Genomic DNA, 25475 nt, shown 5'->3' with positions numbered 1-25475 from the left:
TTTTAATGTCACCAAAGGTTGTTTTTACTTTCCTGTATGCTGAGTCTGTCCTTCCGACAATCATATCTTTTTCGATGTCTTCACATTTTTCCTGCAGCCATTTCGTCTTAGCTTCCCTGCACTTCCTATTTATTTCATTCCTCAGCGACTTGTGTTTCTGTATTCCTGATTTTTCCGGAACCTGTTTGCACTTCCTCCTTTCATCAATCAACTGAAGTATTTCTTCTGTTACCCATGGTTTCTTCGCAGCTACCTTCTTTGTACCTATGTTTTCCTTCCCAACTTCTGTGATGGCCCTTTTTAGAGATGTCCATTCCTCTTCAACTGTACTGCGTACTGCGCTATTCCTTATTGCTGTATCTATAGCGTTAGAGAACTTCAAACGTATCTCGTCATTCCTTAGTACTTCCGTATCCCACTTCTTTGCGTATTGATTCTTCCTGACTAATGTCTTGAACTTCAGCCTACTCTTCATCACTACTATATTGTGATCTGAGTCTATATCTGCTCCTGGGTACGCCTTACAATCCAGTATCTGATTTCGGAATCTCTGTCTGACCATGATGTAATCTAATTGAAATCTTCCCGTATCTCCCGGCCTTTTCCAAGTATACCTCCTCCTCTTGTGATTCTTGAACAGGGTATTCGCTATTACTAGCTGAAACTTGTTAAAGAACTCTCCTGTAACCTTTTCTTCTACTCCTTCCCCTACAACTGCATTCCAGTCGCCCATGACTATTAGATTTTCGTCCCCCTTTACATACTGCATTACCCTTTCAATATCCTCATACACTTTCTCTATCTGTTCATCTTCAGCTTGCGACGTCGGCATGTATACCTGAACTATCGTTGTCGGTGTTGGTCTGCTGTCGATTCTGATTAGAACAACCTGGTCACTGAACTGTTCACAGTAACACACCCTCTGCCCTGCCTTCCTATTCATAACGAATCCTACACCTGTTATACCATTTTCTGCTGCTGTTGATATTACCCGATACTCATCTGACCAGAAATCCTTGTCTTCCTTCCACTTCACTTCACTGACCCCTACTATATCTAGATTGAGCCTTTGCATTTCCCTTTTCAGATTTTCTAGTTTCCCTACCACGTTCAAGCTTCTGACATTCCACGCCCCGACTCGTAGAACGTTATCCTTTCGTTGATTATTCAATCTTTTTCTCATAGTAACCTACCCCTTGGCAGTCCCCTCCCGGAGATCCGAATGGGGGGACTATTCCGGAATCTTTTGCCAATGGAGAGATCATCATGACACTTCTTCAATTACAGGCCACATGTTCTGTGGATATACGTTACGTGTCTTTAATGCAGTGGTTTCCATTGCCTGCTGCATCCTCATGTCGTTGATCATTGCTGATTCTTCCGCCTTTAGGGGCAATTTCCCATCCCTAGGACAAGAGAGTGCCTTGAACCTCTATCCGCTCCTCCACCCTCTCTGACAAGGCCGTTGGTAGAATGAGGCTGACTTCTTATGCCGGAAGTCTTCGGCCGCCAATGCTGATTATTTATCAAAATTTAGGCTGTGGCGGGGATCGAACGTTTTTATTATGAATCAAAGACGCTACCCCTAGACCACGGGTCAACTATTTCATATGTATAGTTACATTACGTATGTAGATTGTGGACAGTTGGGAATGTGGGTCTCATGGGAATCGTGCAAGGGATAAGTCCCTGCAGTCGCGCTATTCATCTGTGTCCTCGGTGGCTCAGATGAATTCCGGCGCGGTAGCTCAGCGTGTTCGGTCAGAGGGTTTAGCTACCCTCTGTAATCAAAGACTGAGTGAATGGATCAACGAACAACCAGAACGAGTGCCATCGGACAACCGCCATGAACAAATTCAACGAACAATATTGAACAAAATGAGAGCAAAAAAAAAAAAAAGATGGCTAGAGCGTCTGCCATGTAAGCAGGAGATCCCGGGTTCGAGTCCCGGTGGGGGCACACATTTTCAACTGTCCCCATCGAGGTATATCAGTCTTGTTGGATTCTGCATACAGCCTCTCTGCATCTGTTAATTGAGCATATCTCTAGGTACCTGGGACTGTTTTCGGTGTAATTGAAAAAATACCGAACACCTATCTTCTATGAGTGGAGAGGTTCCTCATTCAACTGCATCTGCAGTTCTAGTAGTTTACGTGACCTGACAAATGGAGCCAGGCCTCGTCCCTAATCTGTCATGAAGTAAAGCAAGGGGTCCAAGTAATCGTTAGCAATTGATGTCAACAGCCAGTTACAATGACGAATTCTTTTTTCGTGATCCTCAAATTTCAAATCTCGCACCACATTCACATGATGGACTTAATTCCATATCTTTTAGTACACGATATACGAGATGCACCTACCTGCAGTGATAACCTCCTTATCGACTTGCGAGGATTTCTCGTTGTGTCCAAGCGAATTTTGTCTGTAGTTTCAGAGGTCCTCACTGTCGGTCGCCTATTCCTCTGTTCATTCTGAACAGTTCCTACAGCCCTCCAATTCTTGTACAGATCTTGAACAGTGCTGGTCGTGGGGAGTGCCTACCAGGATCCTTCGCTTGAAACGTGTCTATACATTCCTTGATATACCCTGTATTTCTGTAACACTCCACAATATCAATTCACTTTTCTAATACAAACTGCCCTATTCCTGTAACAGTTCAACAATGCAAGCATCTCACAACAACTGACTCACCAACACAGCCGCACTCAATTTTCCAGTGTAGCCAACTTTCGAGCCACTTCATTAGCAATTCTACTAGAGATGATTAGCCGGTTCGTGAGGTGTACCGGTTTCATGTAGGACACCGTGTATATGATCGTATGGCCGGAGAGCTTACATGTAACAGCTGAAAAAAAAATTTCTGGGTGGATAAAATTTCTGCGGGTAGATTTGTTAATGGGGGGACGCTAAAACAATTTTTTGATTTCTGGGTGATAGGCAGAGTTTATTTTTTCCCTGTCGACCCCCCCCCTTACACGTATGGTGAGGGATGTAAGAACAAATAGATAAAAATACATATGCTTCTAGAGAGCAGGATTCACCCAAAACAGAAAATACCCGAGAGTGGGTGTGCATCTATAACAGGAAGTATCCCAGAGCGGGGATGTGTGGATCCCAAGCTAAATAACACTTTGTGTCATACTGCACAACTTGACAAATGCTAGTGGTTGACATGATGGCTTGTGTCACGTTATACGACATATCATGTGTCATCATATTTTACTTGGCACGGTAAATTACATTACACGACGTGAGTACTAATACTAGCAATTAAAAAGGCAGGAATATATTAAGATGTTTTGATTGAAATGTCTTCGAAGTTGCCAGATAAGCTGAAAAGATAGTTCCGTCCTTTTCATCCCTAACTTTGCTCAGGTCATACTTGCATGTCTTTGCGCTAGATGAAGCATTTTTCATTCTGGTCAATTTATGTCCGGCTCATTACTAGGAGGCCGAGGAAATGCAATCTAAAAAGGTGACTGCTTACAAACTACTTGTGCGACACATGTTAGAATATTGCTCAAGAGTGTGGGACCCATGCTAGAAAGGACTAACTCGGAATATTAAAAGTACATATGAATGGCAGTACGGAGCGCCATGAAAATGAGAGGCGTGACATCAAGTGCTCCACCAGTGATTACTTACTGCGTACTGCTCCTGTGGAAGCTGCGAAGACAAGATTAGACTAAACCGAACTACATATAGTCTACATCTAGAAGTACAGCGAGCTCAAGGACATTAAGCAGCCATTCTTCCCTCGCTCCATCACGAAAGGACCGGTAAGAAACTATAACGCCTGGTGCGATGGAGATTACCCTCTGCCATGCGCTTCACGATTATTTTCAGTGTATAGATGTAGATTTAGATGACTCTCCATGTGAACCCACAGGCGCGAACTTTGACAAACGCAGCTATTTACACATATGCATATCCATGTACCATACTTTTTAGACGTGCGTTGAAGGTAGTGTGATCGCAAAAGGAGAAAGACCCGGAAGAAGGTAACGGAACGTGGGTCGATAAAACCCGCTCTGTGTCGGGGAACGAGACCGCCATCCCACATGTGACGTGCCTTAGCTATAATAGCAACAGGATGCAGCGCCGCTCAAAGGCCGCTAGTGCAAAGCGAAACCAAAATAAACACGGCCAACAAGGGCACGACTAACGAGGGAAGAGGAAAGACCTTTCTTTGGCCACACTTCTACCGTTCCTCTTTGTCCCGTAAATTCGTGATCGATCTCTTTGTTCTCTGCTTTTTCTGTATTTCACGAGCTAGCCTGTACTGCAAAGTGAACTGTTCCATTATGCCACTACGCTAACTATATTACTACAAGGGTAAAACCGACACCCAGTCCCACTTGCAGTATTTAACGCTTTCAAGTATTTCGTATAATTATTTACCAAAGTCCGCCTGCTTAGCTGGATGGTAAAGTGATTGCCTCCCATGCAGCGGGCCCGGGTTAGATTCCCGGCCGCTCGTGGACTGGGGGTTGTGTTGTCCTCATCATCATTTCATCCTAATCACCGGCACGCGAGTCGCCCTATGTGGAGTCGACTGCAACCATACTCGCACTCGGCGGCCGAACTTCGCCTGTTGGGGCCTCCCGGCCAGCAAAGCCATACGATTATTTAATTTCATTGACCGAATTTAGCGCCTTCGAGTATTCTGCACAACTACCGATCGAATTTAAATCTACTCCTTATCAGGAATAATCTTACGCTGAAGATTTAACGTAGTAAGTCAAGTACAGGGTGGCGCAGATGGATCGGGTGGTTTTAAAATACTTGTCAAACTGTCAATTGTAAAGGTATTGGATTGAAATAAAGTGCAAAACGTGTAGTTACAATGGAAGTTTATTAACAAAAAAATAGTAATGTTAGTTTTTAAAAATTACATCCATCAAATGCCCCCCTTCTCGAGCATTCTTGGAGTCGGTCCTTAACGTTCCGCATTGCCCGCTCAAGCACATCACCAGGAATTGATGTGATTTCGGTGTGAATTGCTGCCTTCAACTCCTGAATGGTCCGGGGTTTGTTCATGTAGACCCTTGCTTTTAAATAGCCCCATAAGAAAAAGTCACATACCGTGAGGTCCGGCGAGCGAGGGGGCCAATGGACATCTCCATTACGGGAAATCAAACGGCCAGGGAACAGAGCGCGTACAGCTTGCATTGATATCCTAGCGGTATGTGCAGTTGCCCCGTCTTGTTGGAACCACATATTGCCCATGTCGTAATTGTTCTCTTCAAGTTGTGGGAGAAGAAAATCTTCAATCATGTTCACATAACGCTGCGAATTAACAGTAACCGCCTGCTCCCTTTCATTTTCAAAAAAGTAAGGACCAATTATCCCTACCTTAGAAACCCCACACCAAACCGTCACTTTGTCACTATGGAGAGGCCGTTGGTGTAGATCTCTTGGGTTAGTGTCGGCCCAGTAACGGCAATTTTGCTTGTTTACGTATCCGTTAATGTGAAAGTGAGCCTCGTCAGACATCATGATAATCAGGTTTACATCTTCCAATAACTCCAACATCTGTTGGCTAAACTGAAGCCTTTGAAGATGGTCTGTTGGGAGAATCTTCTGTACCAACAGGATTTTATAGGAGTGGAATTTCAGTTCTTCGTTAAGAATCCTTTGAAGGCTCCGACGTGACATTCCAAGAGCTTGAGCACGACGTCTCGTTGATCGACGTGGGCTCGCAGTGACATCGCGTCTCACACGCTCCACGTTCTCAGGCGTTGTTATTGTTGGCGGTCTAGGCGTCCATTTTGGAGCACATGAACCAGTAGTGCGGAAATTATGCACCCAACTCAATATCGTATCTCGCTTAGGAACACTACCGCGAGGTGGGATGTTGAAACGCCGGCGAAAGGCACGCGTCACAGCAACAATTGACTCGTTATTGCGTATGAACTCTTCCACTGCGAAAACACGATGCTCAACGGACCACGTAGCCATCGCGACTGACTGCCAGCCTGCAACTGAAACTTCCCGTCCCCCCCCCCCCCCCCCCACCACAGGACGAAGTCGCCGAACACCTGGCTCCCCCCCTCCAGACGTACAGTCCACTTCAAAACCACCCGATCCATCTGCGCCACCCTGTATTAACGTTAGAAACTGTATATAAGACTTGAGGCACTGTAAATTACCCAGACACAAGTGGCAGACTCTGCAAGAGAGGCGGTGTAGCTTGCTGTCCAGGTTTCGAGAGGGTGCGTTTCTGGATGAGGTATCGAATATATTGCTTTCCCCTACTTATACCTCCCGAGGAGATCACGAATGTAAAATTAGAGAGATTCGAGCGCGCACGGAGGCTTTCCTGCAGTCGTTCTTCCCGCGAACCATACGCGACTGGAACGGGAGGGGGAGGTAATGACAGTGGCACGTAAAGTACCCTCCGCCACACACCGTTGGGTGGCTTGCGGAGAATAAATGTAGATGTAGACTATACTCATTGTGTTCGATAATCAGAAAACTTAAAGATTACCGGTAGTACATTATTCGAGTGGTCAGTATAAACCTATCCTGATTCATGATATTAGTAAAGCATTGCATTCGATATTTTTACGTGTATCAAGCTATAGTCTTTTTATTTGCTTTTTATTTTTTAGTTTTCAAAGCTAAGCTCCCAATCTGTTTGAAACTGAGAGCATACAATCAGTATTGCCAGTTGCAACTTAAATGGTTCTAAGCACTACGGGACTTAACATCTGAGGTCATCAGTCCCCTAGACTTCGAAAGACTTAGAACTACTTAAACCTAACTAACCTGAGGACAGCACACGCATCGATGCCCGAGACAAGATTCGAACCTGCGACCGTAGTAGCAGCGCGGTTCCTGACTGAAGCGCCTAGAGTTGCAACTTAGGAATCATAAACCTTCAATGCGTAAATCATACAAACACTGAGGATTACTCAGACAGTAACTAACGTATCAGAGAATGGTTCTGCATAATTCTCATTTAGAGCGCAGATAACCTGTTTACTCGACGATAATTTTTTTCTTCGCATGTTTCTTTTTCTTTCAGTTTTTGGTTTTATGAAGCCAACTGCGTGATGGCAGGGTGTGTGGGGATCTGTTTTCAAATGCAGATTGTGTAGCTTTTTTTTCTTTTTTTTTTCTAGCTGAACATGCTATGTGAAAGCAGGTGTACTATGCTTTATGCAAAGGTACCTTTTTCCTTACCAAATTCCCTTGCTTCTACTTCAGCTTTCTATGCCATCTTTACAAAACAGGGGCCAGCAATACTGGTATTAGAAGATATTTGCTACAGTGATCAGGTCAACCATCACCTGTCGACTGTGTTTTGATCACAAGCGAGGTAGATTCTTCCTACACGTCGGTCAGGGGCCTGAAGATGGCAAGTAAAACGCTGAAACTGGTTGCCAAATAAAATCAGATTGAAAATTGACGGCTGAAAGCTGTTTCATTTGACATCCTCTATCGAGCAGCTGAGTCCTGAAACCATATCTAAAAAGATGGACATACAATCGATGAAATCTTCTGTTAATCGTAACGGAGGCGACAAACGTAAAAGAGTCCCATAGAACTGGGAGGTAACAGCCAGGTAGCCATTGTAAATGCTTCATTATGTCACCGATAAAATTCTTCCTACTCGCAACCGAGGCGCCAACCGTGATTAAAAGTCGCAAAGAACTGGGACTGATGGTGGGATGTTATGAGGCTTGACAATGGCTTTTTGGCTGTTATCTCACAGTTCTTTCGGACTCTTAATGTACGGCACCTTAGTTACGATTGACAGAAGCTTTTATCGATTGTCTGATTATGCCTAGAGCAGGCGAAAGGCGTCACATGTGAATTAAATAAACCTATATTGTCCAACCAAGACTATTCTTTCTGTTCTTGAGAGGTTTCTGGTAACAACCTTTCCCATTTATATATTACATACATACATGTTTCGAGTCAAATTACGAAATCTTTCGCAGAAAGTTATCTTCCACATGCATTGAAGGTAAAAATGTGCAAAATTTCATCAAGATCGCAATAAAACTGTACATTTGTATTAATTACAAATAAATAAACAAAGAAACGGACACTCTTCTTTAAATAGGTGGATAGATAGACTCTCGATGACGAGTATTGCCATTTCGTCTACGTATTCTTGGTGAATATGCTGTGGAAACTCTCGACTTCCAAGGTGAGGCCAGGGCTACATACATACGTTCCTGGCTTGACGAACGCGCGGCTCGACTAGCGTGCTCAGTCAGCTGGCCTGAATCCCATAGTAAATGTATCTCGCTGAAACAGTGGGTGAACCGTACCTCAGCATCCGCACGATCTGGAGCTCTGCAGAATTTAATCATGAATGAGTGGTTCCAGATGGATATGATACATCTGAAGATACCTGTTGTGTTTTTTAATACATCAACGGTCAGACATTAGTGAAGCAACGTTACGATAAATGAAACCGCACCGTTTCGACGTGACAGTAATGGGAGCTGAATGTCTGCGACACGCGAGTGGGCCATCAACCAAGTTGTGTGTGCGCTTTGAGGGCTGGGACATCGACAGCAAAGCTGACTGTCTTATCGCCAAATTAAGGCCATTATCAAGGCTAAAGACGGTGTTACAAGACGTTAGCGTGATGTCCCCTGGGAATGAATAATTTTGTCATTCGGTGTGCGTGTATAATATGGCAAAAAGTACCGTCTTGGGGCTATTTGGAGCTACTAATGTAGATGTGGACGCACGATCAAGATGTACTCAGCCTCTCATATCATTCGCTCAGTACGACTGGATGCCGAAGGTACTGGGATTAAAGTACACTCCTAGACAAAAAACAAAAGACGCACCAGGAAAGAATTATCCGTAAGGGACGGAAATCGGTAGATGTGATGTACTCGTGCACGTACAGAGAGACAAACTGTTACAACCTGAGAATAATTAGATTACTTATTCACGAGAAAGAGCTTCACTAATTGAGCAAGTCAATGACGCGTTGGTCTACCTCCGGCCCTTACGGCAGCAGTTATTCGTGTTGGCGTTGATTGACAGAGTCGTTGGATATCCTTCTGCGGAACACCATGCCAAATTCTGTCCGGTTGGTGCGTTAGATCGTCAGAATACTGTGCTGGTTGAAGGGCCCTGCCCATAATGCTTCAAACGTTCTCAACTGGTGAGAGATCCTACAACCTTGCTGGCCAAGGTATTGTTTGACAAGCACGAAATCATGCAGTAGACACTCTCGCGGGGGGGAATTATCTTGCTGAAATGCAAACCCAGGGTGGCTTGCCATAAAGGGCAATAAAACGTGGCATAGGATACCGTCGACGTACCGCTGTACTGGAAGGTTGCTGCGGATGAAAACCGAAGGGATCCTGCTAACAAGGGAACCTCCCCATCGCACCCCCCTCAGATTTAGTTATAAGTTGGCACAGTGGATAGGCCTTGAAAAACTGAACACAGATCAATCGAGAAAACAGGAAGAAGTTGTTTGAAACTATGAAAAAAATTAGTAAAATATACAAACTGGGTAGTCCATGCAAAGATAGGCAACATCAAGGACAGTGGGAGTCAAGGAGCGCCGTGGTCCCGTGGTTAGCGTGAGTAGTTGCGGACCGAGAGGTCGCCGGCTTGGTAGCTCAGCGTGTTCGGCCAGAGAGCCGGTTGGCCTCTGTAATAAAAAACGGAGTGGAAGGATCAACCACCGAACTTGAGCAGGATGTCTTGCGACGTCCGCAACGACCAAACACAACGATCAATAACGAACAAAATGAAAAAAAAAAGAAAAAAAAAGAGGTCCTTGGTTCAAGTCTTCCGTCGACTGATAATTTTACTTTCTTTATTTTCGCAAAGTTATGATCTGTCCGTTCGTTCATTGACGTCTCTGTTCACTGTAATAAGTTTAGTGTCTGTGTTTTGCGCGACCGCACCGCAAAACCGTGCGATTAGTAGACGAAAGGACGAGCCTCTCCAATGGGAACCGAAAACATTTGATCGCAAGGTCATAGGTCAACCGATTCCTCCACAGGAAAATAGGTCTGATATATTCTATACGACACTGGTGACGGCATGTGCGTCACATGACAGGAATATGTTTTCGACCCACCTAACTTGTACACTTGGCGAATGGGTAAAAAGATTCTTCTACCTTGCCCGATTTAGGTTTTCTTGTGGATGTGATAATCACTCCCAAAAAAGTGATGAAAACATAAGAGTCTGACACAAACTGAGAATAAGAAATTAAAATTTTCACTGGGTGGAAGACTTGAACCGAGAACTTCTCGTTCCGCAGCTGCTCGCGCTAACCACGGGACCACGGCGCTCCTGAGCTGTAATTGGCCTTGATGTTGCTTATCTAGCACGTGGACTACTCAGTTTGCATATTTTGCTTATTTTTTCATAGTTCCACACAACTTCTTCCTGTTTTCTCGACTGATCTGTGTTCAGTTTTTCAAGGCCTATCCACTGTGCCAACTTATAGCTAAATCTGAGGGGGGTGCGATGTGGAGGTTCCCTTGTAAGAAATGAAATTACTCCCCAGACCAGCACTCCTGGTTGTCGGGCCGAATGGCTGGTGACAGTCGAGTTGATATCCCACCGCTATCTGGGACGTTCTCAGACACGTCTTCGGCCTGTAATCTCATTTACTGGAGTGAAATTGTCTTCAGTGTAGCGTCCCACTGCGAACTGAGGTCCGACACCCAGCACAGACATGTTTGGAGATGCCCCGGACTTCGCTCGATACCAACCTGACTTGCTCGCCATACAGACGAAACCGGAAGTGACAGGCTGGAATGCCATTTCTTTTCATAACAGGGCCTCTTTGGATGTCGTACACCCTTACAGCACAGCGGCACGTCGATGCTATTATACGCCCGATTTTGCTGCCCAGCTTGGCAGGCCATCCTGGCCTACATTTCAGCGAGATAATGTCCACCCTCACACGGTGGTAGTTCTCACTGTATTGTTAGTGCTTGTGAAACCACACCTTGACTAGCAACACGGTATTTTGGCGATCTAACGCACCAATTGGACAGAACTTGGCACGATATTCTTCAGGAGGATGTCCAATCAACGCCAAGCTGAATAACCGCTGCCGCAAGGGCCAGAGGTGGACCAATGCGTTATTGACTTGCTCAATTTGTGGAGCTCTTTCTAGTGAATAAGTCATCAAATTTTTCTCAGGTTGTAATAATTTGTTTGTCTGTACATGTACCAGTCCATCACGTCTACCCATTTCCGTCCCATTCGGATAATTCTTTCGTGGTGGCTCGTTCTTTTTGTTTTAGAGTATACGTTCATAGTAAGAAAATCGGATGATGTACGAACACAAAGTCTCATTAAGGCCGAAAGGTTTTCTCCTGCTCGCCATTGTTGCACTGTTAGGCCAGAACATTTGCGGACCGTCTTCGAGCCACCAAATTGCACGTCCACGATCGTAAGCACTCATGTCTTGCAGACATAATGCCGTACCAAGGGGGCCGGCCGTGGTGGTCTCGCGGTTCTAGGCGCTCAGTCCGGAGCCGCGCGACTGCTACGGTAGCAGGTTCGAATCCTGCCTCGGGCATGGATGTGTGTGATGTCCTTAGGTTAGTTAGCTTTAAGTAGTTCTAAGTCTAGGGAATTGATGACCTCAGATGTTACGTCCCATAGTGCTCAGAGTCATTTGAACCATTTGAATTGCTACGGAACACCCGACCACAGATAGCGAAAGGAAATGTAGAGAACGGGACGTGGTCAACTGCAACTGTGCACGAACGCTCTATATGTATTCGACACTTCATACAATTCGGTGTTTGACGAAGGCTGTTGTGAAATCGTTTGGTCCGCCATTTCTCTTGGTACGAAATGGCTCTGAGCACTATGGGACTTAACATCTGTGGTCATCAGTCCCCTAGAACTTAGAACTACTTAAACCTAACTAACCTAAGGACATCACACACATCCATGCCCGAGGCAGGATTCGAACCTGCTACCGTAGCAGTCGCGCGGCTCCGGACTGAGCGCCTAGAACCGCGAGACCACCACGGCCGGCCCTCTTGGTACGACATTATGTCTGCAAGACATGAGTGCTTACGATCGTGGACGTGCAATTTGGTGGCTCGAAGACGGTCACAGTATCACTATTGTGGCCATAGTAATAGGTATGTCGAAAAGTGTCATGCCGCGATTAAAAAAGGCCACTGAAGGTGGAAATACTATGCAGAAGCGTGCCGGTGGTTGTAGATGGACAACCACACCGCAAGAGGATCGATACGTAGCCCTAATGGCGAAAAGGAGCAGAAATCTCCTTCATAGGCAGATTGCTGCAGACCTTGCAAGCGCTACTGGTACTCGTGTGTCTGTCAGAACCTTTTTGCGACGATGAAGCCAGGCTGATTTGTATGCCCGCAAGTCTGTTAAATGCATCCCACTTCAACAGCGCCATCGTCGAGAAAGTATTCATTGGTGTAGGAAGCATGTCGTTTCGGGTCAGCAACAGTGGCCCAGATCGATGATGTCCAACGAATCCTGCATCACTGTAGAAGTGATTACGGCCACCAGTTAGTGTGGAGAAAGAGGGTAACATGTTACACACCACAAAATGTTCATGAACGTCTTTGGTGTAGACCAGGCGTTATGGTGTGAGCAGGCTTTATACACAGTGGCTGAACACTGCTGTATATCTTTGTGCGAGGTACCGTTACAACACAACGGTAGTGCAAGGAAGGTATTCTGCATTATGTCCATCTGTTTAGGGGTGCGGAAGGTCTCGACTTTCTCTTTATGGGCGGCAATGGCAGCGCACGTAGAATCGATGAGGAATCGGACACACTGGTAAGTGAAGATATTGAACGTACGGAATAGCCTGCTTACTCCCCGGACCTAAAATCTACAGAACATGCCTGGGATGCTCTTGGCAGACGTGTTTCTCAACGAACGACCCCTACTCAAATCGTGCAAGGACTGAAAACCGCCTTGAGATAGGAGGGAAACAATGTTCCCCAAGGACTCCTGAACGGTTTGATAGGCAGCATGAATAACAGGTGCAAAAAAATGTCCATTAGTGCCTGAGGAGGGTACATCCCTGAGAATGTGATATCGACTTTTTCTGTAGGGATTCTCACCCGTGTCGATCGTGAACGTTGCTTATGTCTGTTATCTTACGTTCCCATGTGGTGAAACCTGTATCATTTTTCATAAAAGTATACCACACCATTAGTATTAGGTACGAACTGTGTTTCATGACGTCCATCATTGCCTGAATTTTTTTCCTGTCCAACGATGCCTCTGTTGCTCAGCGATTGTCAAGCAGTGTAATGACTGACAATGACTCGACGCCTTATCGAGCCTGACTATCGAACGATTTAATATTAATTTTTCTTTGTGTGGTTTACCGCAAACATTTCCATTTCCTCCGTTTTAGTTCCGCTTTCACTTTCGTTAATAAGTGAGGAGGGGTGCTGAAAATGCACTTACTAACGAACAATTGAAAGCAGAGAGCAAATAACGGAAAATCTGTTGTTATCCAACGACAATTCTAAACGTAATGTTGTTTAACGTTACTTCACAATTTTCGAGTACACTGACGGGAATAGAAAGACATTAGCGAAGCAACGTTACGATAAACTAAAGCACATCGTTTCGATGTGGCAGTAATGGGAGGTGAATGTCTGTCAAGCAGTGCGACACGCGAGCGGGCCATCAGTCAAGCTACGTGTGCGCTTTGAGGGCTGGGACATCGACAGGAAAGTTGACTGATATCTGCCAGATGAATTTTTCATGTTGTTTGTAGCTCCGCGCTGACGCGTCTAATGCACAGTCGAGTATCTCCCTCCTTCCTGTTTTTCTTGTAGTCTGGATTGTATGGATGTTGAGAAACGCTTAAAAAGTAATTGTAAGTTTAAATATTAGTAAGAAGCAGCCTCGCAACTGAATTGTTCTGCTCATTTAGAATATTTTTGTATTTCGAGTCCTTTGTCAAACCAATCATCAATACGGTGTGAAAATACCTTCATTTTGAACACCTGTATTGTTTTCATGGTGCTCATCGTAGCTTTTGCGCACGACTGCTGAGAACGGATATCAGGCTTGCTGTTTGTCTTATCTAATATAAAAATGTACTCCACTTGTAGTTGGGTGTGACAAAATTTCAAACCGGTAAAGGGAAACAAAATAAATTTAATAACATAAATAAGGATTGGTTGCTGCAGTTCCTTCGTCAGTAACAAGCATCGAGCTTTGTTGTGTGATTTTTTTCCACGGATGGGAAAAGAGCGCTGCAGAATGGAGTAGCAACATCTGTGGAGTGAAGCTTTCAAATACGCCGAACGGAATTTTTGTCTACACCATAGTTTGAGTCTAAAAACAATGTGACTACGGCTCGACGTTAAGGTTCGTCCGCCAGCACTCTGCAGATTTTAAATGTCATTACATCGATACTACGGAGATATTCCGTTCTAAAAGACGAAGGATTTTGTGCAACGTTTCACAGGGGCCTCAATAATTAGTATTCAATATGTGGGATGAACTTAGCTTAAAGTTTTGAAAAGATAAATGCAACGGAATTTCGCTTGTATACAACAATGTCATAAGTCGTATATCACTATTTTATATTATAAAAAATAGGGGTAGCCATAGACTACCAGCTCAGAGAAGTTGACAAAACTTGTTAGGTTCTGTGGCTCGAATTGTAAAGTTTTTTTGTCTTCGTTTCTTTTCTGACAGTTGTGAGAGTTAGTGGGTAAACAGAGAGTGGGCAGCTACAGAGATTATCGACTGGGCCTCCACTTTTGAATGCATACAGGTATTTTACAGCTAAAGAATCATATGCATAAAAAATATTTTCACATAGGACTTTAGACAGTGATGTCAATGATGTATACAGGCTGGAAAAAAAAAATACGTTTACAAGCTGATATGGCACACCAGATATACAACAAGGATCAGTAAGCGCATAGGAATCGATGGTCGCAAACACCACGAGAGGTCGTTACGGTCACGAGAGGGCGTTGCCATACAAACACGGGCGTAGCGCAGGGAGATCGTCGCCATTCACTCCGTGGACGCGTTGGGAGTCACGTGGCTAGCTACACCTACCGCGAAATGGGTGAGATGCGTTTGATTTGTGGCATGACCAACTGCAATAGACGAGAAGCCGTGGGATTGTATCGTGCGAAATGTCCTGATAGAAAGGTTCCGTGCCACACATCATTCGCCATCCTGCATTGCCGATTGTGCGAAACCAGCTCTTTCCATGTGCACAAGCTGGATTCTAGCCGCCAACGAACAACACGTACAGTCGCAGGGAAAGAACGAGTTTTCGAAAGGGTGCAGCGTACGCCGTCAACAACCACACTAGGTGTAGACGGCGCCATTGATATCTCCCAATCCAACGTCTGGCGCATTGTACACGACAAAGGACTGCTTCAGTCTCATTTCAAACGCCTCCAGGCATTGCAACTGGGGGACTAAAACCAGCAGACGGTATGTGCGTGGTGGTTTCTGCAGGAATCGACTGCAGAATGTAATGAAACAGCCCCTTAAGCATCTTTGCCACCCCCTGAAGCGGCTACGTTTGTCTTATGCTTAATTAATCTTTTAATGTACAATTCTACCCTGCACCTATACCAGTAATTAATCTATTTGAGGCAACTTACGTAAAATCTGAGTTTGCTATTGTATTCTCCGCTGAATAACGAGTTTGTGAGCATGCTAGGAATATTGTTTTCAATAATCACTAAGTAATTGATCTAAATTTGCTACGCTGCTGAGTCTGATCAGTAATATTTACCAAAAACCTCAATGACCTGCATAAAGAAAGTGCATTTTCAACTTACAAATTTATTTTCGACAAATCGGCTAGCTATTTTTGATTAACATTATTTGGAGTTGATACATATGGTAAGAACACTTTTCATTCTTTCTTTCCACTGTAATTAACTAAAATATAAATGTATTGTTTTTTTGTTTTTTGTTTTTTTTGGAAACCTGTAAATTACTTTGGAGTTCTTAACGAAATTATGTCCGCGTCCAAACAAAATTGTAAAGCATTATTTCAGTTATTTTTTTGTGCATGTGAATTAATTTTATTACACACTTTTAATTGCCATTTCGTAAAATTTGTAAATTCTGATTGTCAATTATGGTTGTAAATCGTATAAATACAAGCGGTTTGCGTACAGCAAGGGGGCAGTTTGTTACCAACCATCAGCAGAACAGCATGTAGAACTTTGTTTACATATTTTCTCGACGCCGAACATCTTGCGTGCGAATAAAGCAATCTTGCGGAAAATCTGTACCTGGAATTCATTTCGCGCATTACAAGATTAGTTTTGCACGTACAGCAGCACAGCAGAGGGGCTCAGCAGTATTTGCAACGAGGCTACACCTCGAGAATGAAGATCTACAAGTTATGTAAATTTCACGAACATTTTTAGTAACAACATTTTATCTCTAAATTAATGAACAGTTCTGCATGTTCCAGTTCAATCAATTTGTTGAGATAGTTGCATCTCAGCTGGTGGAGGCCCATTTTTTTTTAATTCTAGCGGTTCGCTTTGTTATTTTGGCCGCAAAACGTGTGGTAACTTTTTGGTATAAACGTTCAACTTTTGTAAGTCTGTAAATATTTTATTTTGCAGCAATCCATATTATATTCATCCCACACCACGCTGACTTCTTCGCTATCCGCAGTTCCATTTTGAGACCGAGGCTGAACAGGGAGTTTCGTCATCATCGATGAGGCTGCGTTCTCACTCCACAGTGTGATAAACGTCCACAACCTGTATATGTGGGCGGATGTGAACCCACATGCTACACGTACGCATGCCTCACAATGCAAATTTACCCTTAACGTGTGTGCTGGTATCGTTGGAGATTGTTTAATTGGGCCGCGCATTCTCCCGGACCGCCTTGACGATCGCACGTACCTTGTGTTTCTGTGAGAGGTTCTGCTGGACATGCTGATGATGTTCCCATCCCTGATCGTCGCTGCATTTGACTTCTGCACTGTGAATTTCAGCCTCTCCGGGCCGCTGGATTGGTCACGATGGGCCAGTCTCTTGGCTACCACGACCACCTGATCTGTCTCCAGTCGGTTTTTCCTGTGTGTGCGTGTGTGTGTGGGGGGGGGGGGGGGGGGCTGGCTGTCTCAAGGGCCTTGTGTATGAAACACATGTCACATCGCCGGAGGACCTAGTGGACAGAATTGTCGCGGCAGCAGGATGTCTTCGGGATGCACTAGATATCTCCGAGAGTGTGCGCCATTCTATGGAGTGACCACGTTAGGCGTATCTCGATGCATCAGGACAAAACTTTGAGCATCTTTTGTAATGGGCGCCCATTTGTAGGACGTGACTACATAACTGCAACGCCATTTAGCAGCCACGGTTGGCCTTTGTGACTCCCAGTTCCTAAGTGATTACCTATCTCTTTTGTACGTCCAATGGGGCCATGTCAGTGTGTAAACATTTTTTTCAATCGCCGTATGTATACAGTAGAGTCAGGAGGAAAGGTCCACGCTTTGACGGGTGATACTACTGGTGATTCTGAACAAAAAACTTCTAATAAACATATGCCATTTTCTTAACCGTCTCCGGTTAAACCAATGAAAACAGCTAGGAACGGGAAAGGTGCAGTTGACGGTAAACTAAGATACTGTTATGTTATGGTTTGTTTAATTGTGTACGTTTCCTCACAGGCGGTGTTCAAACAGTCCATCGTCAACTTCAGTGCATGTTGCTGCTCTTGTAGACAGGTGTTGCGTCGCCGATCGGAGCTCAGTTTTGCATTCCTTTACCTGGCCACAAGCATCTAACATACGAGCGAGAAGTTCTTCTCTTGTGTCCACTCTGCGCTTGTAGACATCGCCCTTCAGCCACTCCCACAAACAGTAATCCAGTGGGGTAAGATCGCGTGACCTCGGTGGCCAAGCAATGACTCCACGGCGACCGATTCAACGATCAGGATACGTTGTGTTGAAATACTGTGTCACTGGCCGTACGGAATGTATAGGAGCTCCGTCATGCTGAAAGTAAATAATAGCTCGTGTTACCAAAGGGATATCCTCCACATATTCTGGTAACACATTTTGAAGAAACTAAAGGTACCGTGTCCCAGTGACACGGTTATCTAAAACAACTGGACCGATGAGTTGGTCATCACACGTTGACTGAGAAACGTCGGTGAAAATTCGTTTCCACAGTACCGTGCACATTTTCATTTGCCCATACGTGAGAGTTGCATGTGTTGTTGATTCTGTTGCGGGTAAATGTTGACTCATTGGTGAAGAAAAAGGGAATTGTTTATTAGGAGTTTCTTGTTCAGAATCAACACAAGTATCTACATCTACATCTATACTCCGCGAGCCACCTTATGGTGTGTGGCGGAGGGTACTTATTGTACCACTATCTGATCCCCCCTTCCCTGTTCCATTCACGAATTGTGCGTGGGAAGAACGACTGCTTGTAAGTCTCCGTATTTGCTCTAATTTCTCGGATCTTTTCGTTGTGATCATTACGCGAGATATATGTGGGCGGTAGTAATATGTTGCCCATCTCTTCCCGGAATGTGCTCTCTCGTAATTTCGATAATAAACCTCTCCGTATTGCGTAACGCCTTTCTTGAAGTGTCCGCCACTGGAGCTTGTTCAGCATCTCCGTAACGCTCTCGCGCTGACTAAATGTCCCCATGACGAATCGCGCTGCTTTTCGCTGGATCATGTCTATCTCTTCTATTAATCCAACCTGGTAAGGGTCCCATACTGATGAGCAATACTCAAGAATCGGACGAACAAGCGTTTTGTAAGCTACTTCTTTCGTCGATGAGTCACATTTCCTTAGAATTCTTCCTATGAATCTCAACCTGGCGCCTGCTTTTCCCACTATTTGTTTTATGTGATCATTCCACTTCAGATCGCTCCGGATAGTAACTCCTAAGTATTTTACGGTCGTTACCGCTTCCAATGATTTACCACCTATGGCATAATCGTACTGGAATGGATTTCTGCCCCTATGTATGCGCATTATATTACATTTATCTACGTTTAGGGAAAGCTGCCAGCTGTCGCACCATGCATTAATCCTCTGCAGGTCCTCCTGGAGTACGTACGAGTCTTCTGATGTTGCTACTTTCTTGTAGACAACCGTGTCATCTGCAAATAGCCTCACGGAGCTACCGATGTTGTCAACTAAGTCATTTATGTATATTGTAAACAATAAAGGTCCTATCACGCTTCCCTGCGGTACTCCCGAAATTACCTCTACATCTGCAGATTTTGAACCGTTAAGAATGACATGTTGTGTTCTTTCTTCTAGGAAATCCTGAATCCAATCACAAACCTGGTCCGATATTCCGTAAGCTCGTATTTTTTTCACTAAACGTAAGTGCGGAACCGTATCAAATGCCTTCCTGAAGTCCAGGAATACGGCATCAATCTGCTCGCCAGTGTCTACAGCACTGTGAATTTCTTGGGCAAATAGGGCGAGCTGAGTTTCACATGATCTCTGTTTGCGGAATCCATGTTGGTTATGATGAAGGAGATTTGTATTATCTAAGAACGTCATAATACGAGAACACAAAACATGTTCCATTATTCTACAACAGATTGACGTAAGCGAAATAGGCCTATAATTATTCGCATCTGATTTATGACCCTTCTTGAAAATGGGAACGACCTGCGCTTTCTTCCAGTCGCTAGGCACTTTACGTTCTTCCAGCGATCTACGATAAATTGCTGATAGAAAGGGGGCAAGTTCTTTAGCATAATCACTGTAGAATCTTAAGGGTATCTCGTCTGGTCCGGATGCTTTTCCGCTACTAAGTGATAGCAGTTGTTTTTCAATTCCGATATCGTTTATTTCAATATTTTCCATTTTGGCGTCCGTGCGACGGCTGAAGTCAGGGACCGTGTTACGATTTTCCGCAGTGAAACAGTTTCGGAACACTGAATTCAGTATTTCTGCCTTTCTTCGGTCGTCCTCTGTTTCGGTGCCATCGTGGTCAACGAGTGACTGAATAGGGGATTTAGATCCGCTTACCGATTTTACATATGACCAAAACTTTTTAGGGTTCTTGTTTAGATTGTTTGCCAATGTTTTATGTTCGAATTCGTTGAATGCTTCTCTCATTGCTCTCTTTACGCTCTTTTTCGCTTCGTTCAGCTTTTCCTTATCAGCTATGATTCGACTACTCTTAAACCTATGATGAAGCTTTCTTTGTTTCCGTAGTACCTTTCGTACATGATTGTTATACCACGGTGGATCTTTCCCTTCGCTTTGGACCTTAGTCGGTACGAACTTATCTAAGGCGTACTGGACGATGCTTCTGAATTTTTTCCATTTTTGTTCCACATCCTCTTCCTCAGAAATGAACGTTTGATGGTGGTCACTCAGATATTCTGCGATTTGTGCCCTATCACTCTTGTTAAGCAAATATATTTTCCTTCCTTTCTTGGCATTTCTTATTACACTTGTAGTCATTGATGCAACCACTGACTTATGATCACTGATACCCTCTTCTACATTCACGGAGTCGAAAAGTTCCGGTCTATTTGTTGCTATGAGGTCTAAAACGTTAGCTTCACGAGTTGGTTCTCTAACTATCTGCTCGAAGTAATTCTCGGACAAGGCAGTCAGGATAATGTCACAAGAGTCTCTGTCCCTGGCTCCAGTTCTGATTGTGTGACTATCCCATTCTATACCTGGTAGATTGAAGTCTCCCCCTATTACAATAGTATGATCACGAAACTTCTTCACGACGTTCCGCAGGTTCTCTCTGAGGCGCTCAACTACTACGGTTGCTGATGCAGGTGGTCTATAGAAGCATCCGATTATCATATCTGACCCACCTTTGATACTTAACTTAACCCAGATTATTTCACATTCGCATTCGCTAATAACTTCACTGGATATTATTGAATTCTTTACTGCTATAAATACTCCTCCACCATTGGCGTTTATCCTATCCTTGCGGTATATATTCCATTCTGTGTCTAGGATTTCGTTACTGTCCACTTCCGGTTTTAACCAACTTTCCGTTCCTAATACTATATGCGCACTATTTCCTTCAATAAGAGATACTAATTCAGGAACCTTGCCCTGGATACTCCTGCAATTTACCAATATTACGTTGACTTTTCCTGTTTTTGGTCTCTGAGGATGGACGTTCTTTATCAACGATGATAATGTCCTCTCTGGTAAGCCGTCAGGTATTTTATCGTTTCGACCAAGGGGGGGTCCCTCTAACCTAAAAAAACCCCCGTGTGCACGCCACACGTACTCTGCTACCCTAGTAGCTGCTTCCGGTGTGTGACCTGTCTAGGGGGGCCCTACAGTTCTCCACCCAATAACGGAGGTCGATGAATTTGCAACCATTATAGTCGCAGAGTCGTCTGAGCCTCTGGTTTAGACCCTCCACACGGCTCCAAACCAGAGGACCGCGATCGACTCTGGGCACTATGCTGCAGATATTAAGCTCAGCTTGCACTCCGCGTGCGATGCTGGTTGTCTTCACCAAATCAGCCAGTCGCCGGAAGGAACCAAGGATGGCCTCAGAACCCAAGCGGCAGGCGTCATTCGTTCCGACATGTGCTACTATCTGCAGCCGGTCACACCCAGTGCGTTCAATAGCTGCCGGAAGGGCCTCCTCCACATTACGGACGAGACCCCCCGGCAAGCACACCGAGTGCACACTGGCATTCTTCCCCAACCTACCCGCTATTTTCCTAAGGGGCTCCATAACCCGCCTAACGTTGGAGCTCCCTATAACTAATAGGCCCGCCCTCTGTGACTGTCGGGACCTTGCCGGAGAATCGGCCACTGGCCCAACAGGCGAGGCATCCTGTGGTGGCTCGGAAACGATGTCATCACCACTAGGAAGCACCCCGTACCTGTTGGAAAGGGGTAAGGCAGCTGCCACGCGGCCAGATCCCACCTTCGCCTTTCGGCCAGGCACGCGCGAGCCCACCACTGTCCGCCATTCACCCTGGAGTGATGGCTGACCGGTAAGATGCTCACTGCCGGAAGACGCAGCGACATCAGGGGTTCCATGCGATTCCAAGGCCACCGAAGTAGGCATAGGTCTCACCACAGTTGCCCCAACGCCACTACGAGCCGACGCCTGCGCCTCGAGCTCGATGAGCCTAACAGACAAAGCCTCCACCTGCCCCCGAAGAGTGGCCAATTCTCCTTGCGTCCGCTCATAACAACCACAGTCCCTACACATGACTATGTTTACCCTACAAGCGAACGGTGTACTCGCCTTATTAGCAGCAGGAAATCGAAGTGCTCTCTCACTGACGGTCTAACCGACACTGAGCTGTTCTAACCAAACAAACAAAAGCCTGTACGATACGAGGGTCAGTAGCAACGGCGATATTGTGCACTACACTGTTATTAAAATAAACGGTTGTGTCTAGTAGGCACTCCAACACGCAAGAAATTACAAAAATAAAATAGTAACTACCCAGATAACTGAAAATAAGTTGTACCTGTTTGAAGCTCGCAAAAATGTGTAACAAGCGAACGGTGTACTCGCCTTATTAGCAGCAGGAAATCGAAGTGCTCTCTCACTAAAGGTCTAACCGACACTGAGCTGTTCTAACCAAACAAACAAAAGCCTGTACGATACGAGGGTCAGTAGCAACGGCGATACTGTACACTACACTGTTATTAAAATAAACGGTTGTGTCTAGTAGGCACTCCAACACGCAAGAAATTACAAAAATAAAATAGTAACTACCCAGATAACTGAAAATAAGTTGTACCTGTTTGAAGCTCGCAAAAATGTGTAACAAGCGAACGGTGTACTCGCCTTATTAGCAGCAGGAAATCGAAGTGCTCTCTCACTAAAGGTCTAACCGACACTGAGCTGTTCTAACCAAACAAACAAAAGCCTGTACGATACGAGGGTCAGTAGCAACGGCGATACTGTACACTACACTGTTATTAAAATAAACGGTTGTGTCTAGTAGGCACTCCAACACGCAAGAAATTACAAAAATAAAATAGTAACTACCCAGATAACTGAAAATAAGTTGTACCTGTTTGAAGCTCGCAAAAATGTGTAACAAGCGAACGGTGTACTCGCCTTATTAGCAGCAGGAAATCGAAGTGCTCTCTCACTAACGGTCTAACCGACACTGAGCTGTTCTAACCAAACAAACAAAAGCCTGTACGATACGAGGGTCGATAGCAACGGCGATACTGTACACTACACTGTTATTAAAATAAACGGTTGTGTCTAGTAGGCACTCCAACACGCAAGAAATTACAAAAATAAAATAGTAACTACCCAGATAACTGAAAATAAGTTGTACCTGTTTGAAGCTCGCAAAAATGTGTAACAAGCGAACGGTGTACTCGCCTTATTAGCAGCAGGAAATCGAAGTGCTCTCTCACTAAAGGTCTAACCGACACTGAGCTGTTCTAACCAAACAAACAAAAGCCTGTACGATACGAGGGTCGATAGCAACGGCGATACTGTACACTACACTGTTATTAAAATAAACGGTTGTGTCTAGTAGGCACTCCAACACGCAAGAAATTACAAAAATAAAATAGTAACTACCCAGATAACTGAAAATAAGTTGTACCTGTTTGAAGCTCGCAAAAATGTGTAACAAGCGAACGGTGTACTCGCCTTATTAGCAGCAGGAAATCGAAGTGCTCTCTCACTGACGGTCAAAGCATGTACCTTTCCTCCTGACTCATCCTGTATAAACGAGTGGCGTTCAATAAATAATGCAACACATTTTCTATGAAACCAGGTTGGTTTTATTCAGGTTTCCAATACATCACTTTATTACCCACTCTTTGGGCTACAAATTTTTCAACATAATCCCCGTTCACTGCGACAGTCTTACGCCACCTTATATGCCTGCTTGGCACCACTTTACTGATTGACGTCAGATCCGACGTCCTGTTGCAACAATAACCTCCCCGTAATTCACCCACTGCTTTCCGTGGAATGCACCCTTTATTCGGCCAAGTGTATGGAAGTCGTAAGGTGCGAGGTTTGGGCTTCTGGGACGCTACGCCATGGATTTCCGTTTGTTTCAGGTTCGAAGCGATGAACCCATGTTTCGTCACCTGTGACAATGTTCAACAAAATATTGTCATGATCAGCCTGGTAACGCGCAGTAATTCCACACACAAGACCAGCCATTGCTCTTTATGGTCTTCAGTTAGGTGGTGAGGAACCCAACGGGTACACACCTTTCAGAACATAACTGGTGAGCGAATGTGTCAGCACTACTAAAAGACACATCCACTTGTGTAGCGAGTTGTCTGAATGTGATCCGTCGATCACCTCGAATGAGAGTGTCCGCTCGTTTCAACATAGCTGAGTGCGGCCGGCTGGTAAGCTGAAGATTGGACAGGTGTGCGCGACCTTGTTGCGGTGACGACAGACGCCTCGCCCAACGACTCACCGTGCTTTTGTAGACTGCCAGGTCTCTGTAAACATTTTGCAAGCATCTGTGAGTATTTACGATGCTCTCGCTTTGCGCCAAAAGAAACTTAAAGATAGTTCTCTGTTTGGAACACAGCCCCATTACAGACGCCATTTTGAAGGCTCTGTGTAGCGCCGTCACCTATCGGAACTTCGTGAAACTATAGGGGCTGAAGTGGGTATCTTCCACGATGTCCCCCCACAAAATGCGCATTTTTTTCAACGGCAATTGGCCGAGGAAAAGTAAGTTTCATTACTTACTGATGGCCCCTCGGACCAATGTCATGCTCCATGTCCAATCTTAGGGTCATCTTTGTTTATTGCAGAAGGTACACAAACACACACACACACACACACACACACACACACACACACACATTCATACTCCTCCAACGAAATCGCCTTTCCTTATCTGATGATGAGATCCGCCCTGATACCCACCCATCCAACCAAATCTAAAAGAACCCACCTCACCTCCTCCGGTCAGGGTTCCTTTCTGTTCCCCTTCTCTCCACTCCTCTCCACTCAAACCCCAAGAGCGGGTCGGGAACAGCATCCCCCTTCACTCTCCTGAATTTCTCATCCAAGCACCTGTCCACACAAACACTCTCTTATGCACGACCTCAACTGCTATGTTTCCATGGTACCCCTCCTCTTGGCAGTCTACATCTACATCTACATCTACATCTACATACATACTCCGCAATCCACCATACGGTGCGTGGCGGAGGGTATCTCGTACCACAACTAGCATCTTCTCTCTCTGTTCCACTCCCAAACAGAACGAGGGAAAAATGACTGCCTATATGCCTCTGTACGAGCCCTAATCTCTTTTATCTTATCTTTGTGGTCTTTCCGCGAAATATAAGTTGCCGCAGTAAAATTGTACTACAGTCAGCCTCAAATGCTGGTTCTCTAAATTTCCTCAGTAGCGATTGACGAAAAGAATGCCTCCTTTCCTCCAGAGACTCCCGTCCGAGTTCCTGAAGCATTTCCGTAACACTCGCGTGATCTAGCAGCCCGCCTCTGAATTGCTTCTACGTCCTCCCTCAATCCGACCTGATAGGGATCCCAAACG

General features: G+C 44.9%; 1 protein-coding gene across 4 annotated transcripts in view; it reads left to right on the top strand.

Annotated features, from left to right (window-relative positions):
- LOC124802909 (synaptotagmin 1-like) overlaps positions 1 to 25475 on the top strand; it is a 1021155-nt gene that overhangs the window by 792949 nt on the left and 202731 nt on the right. The window lies entirely within an intron of this gene.

The sequence above is a fragment of the Schistocerca piceifrons genome, chromosome 6 (genome assembly GCF_021461385.2).
Source record: "Schistocerca piceifrons isolate TAMUIC-IGC-003096 chromosome 6, iqSchPice1.1, whole genome shotgun sequence".
Taxonomy (NCBI): Eukaryota; Metazoa; Arthropoda; class Insecta; order Orthoptera; family Acrididae; genus Schistocerca; species Schistocerca piceifrons.
Note: the sequence above shows the minus strand (reverse complement) of the source record. Positions and strands in the feature narration are given on the sequence as shown.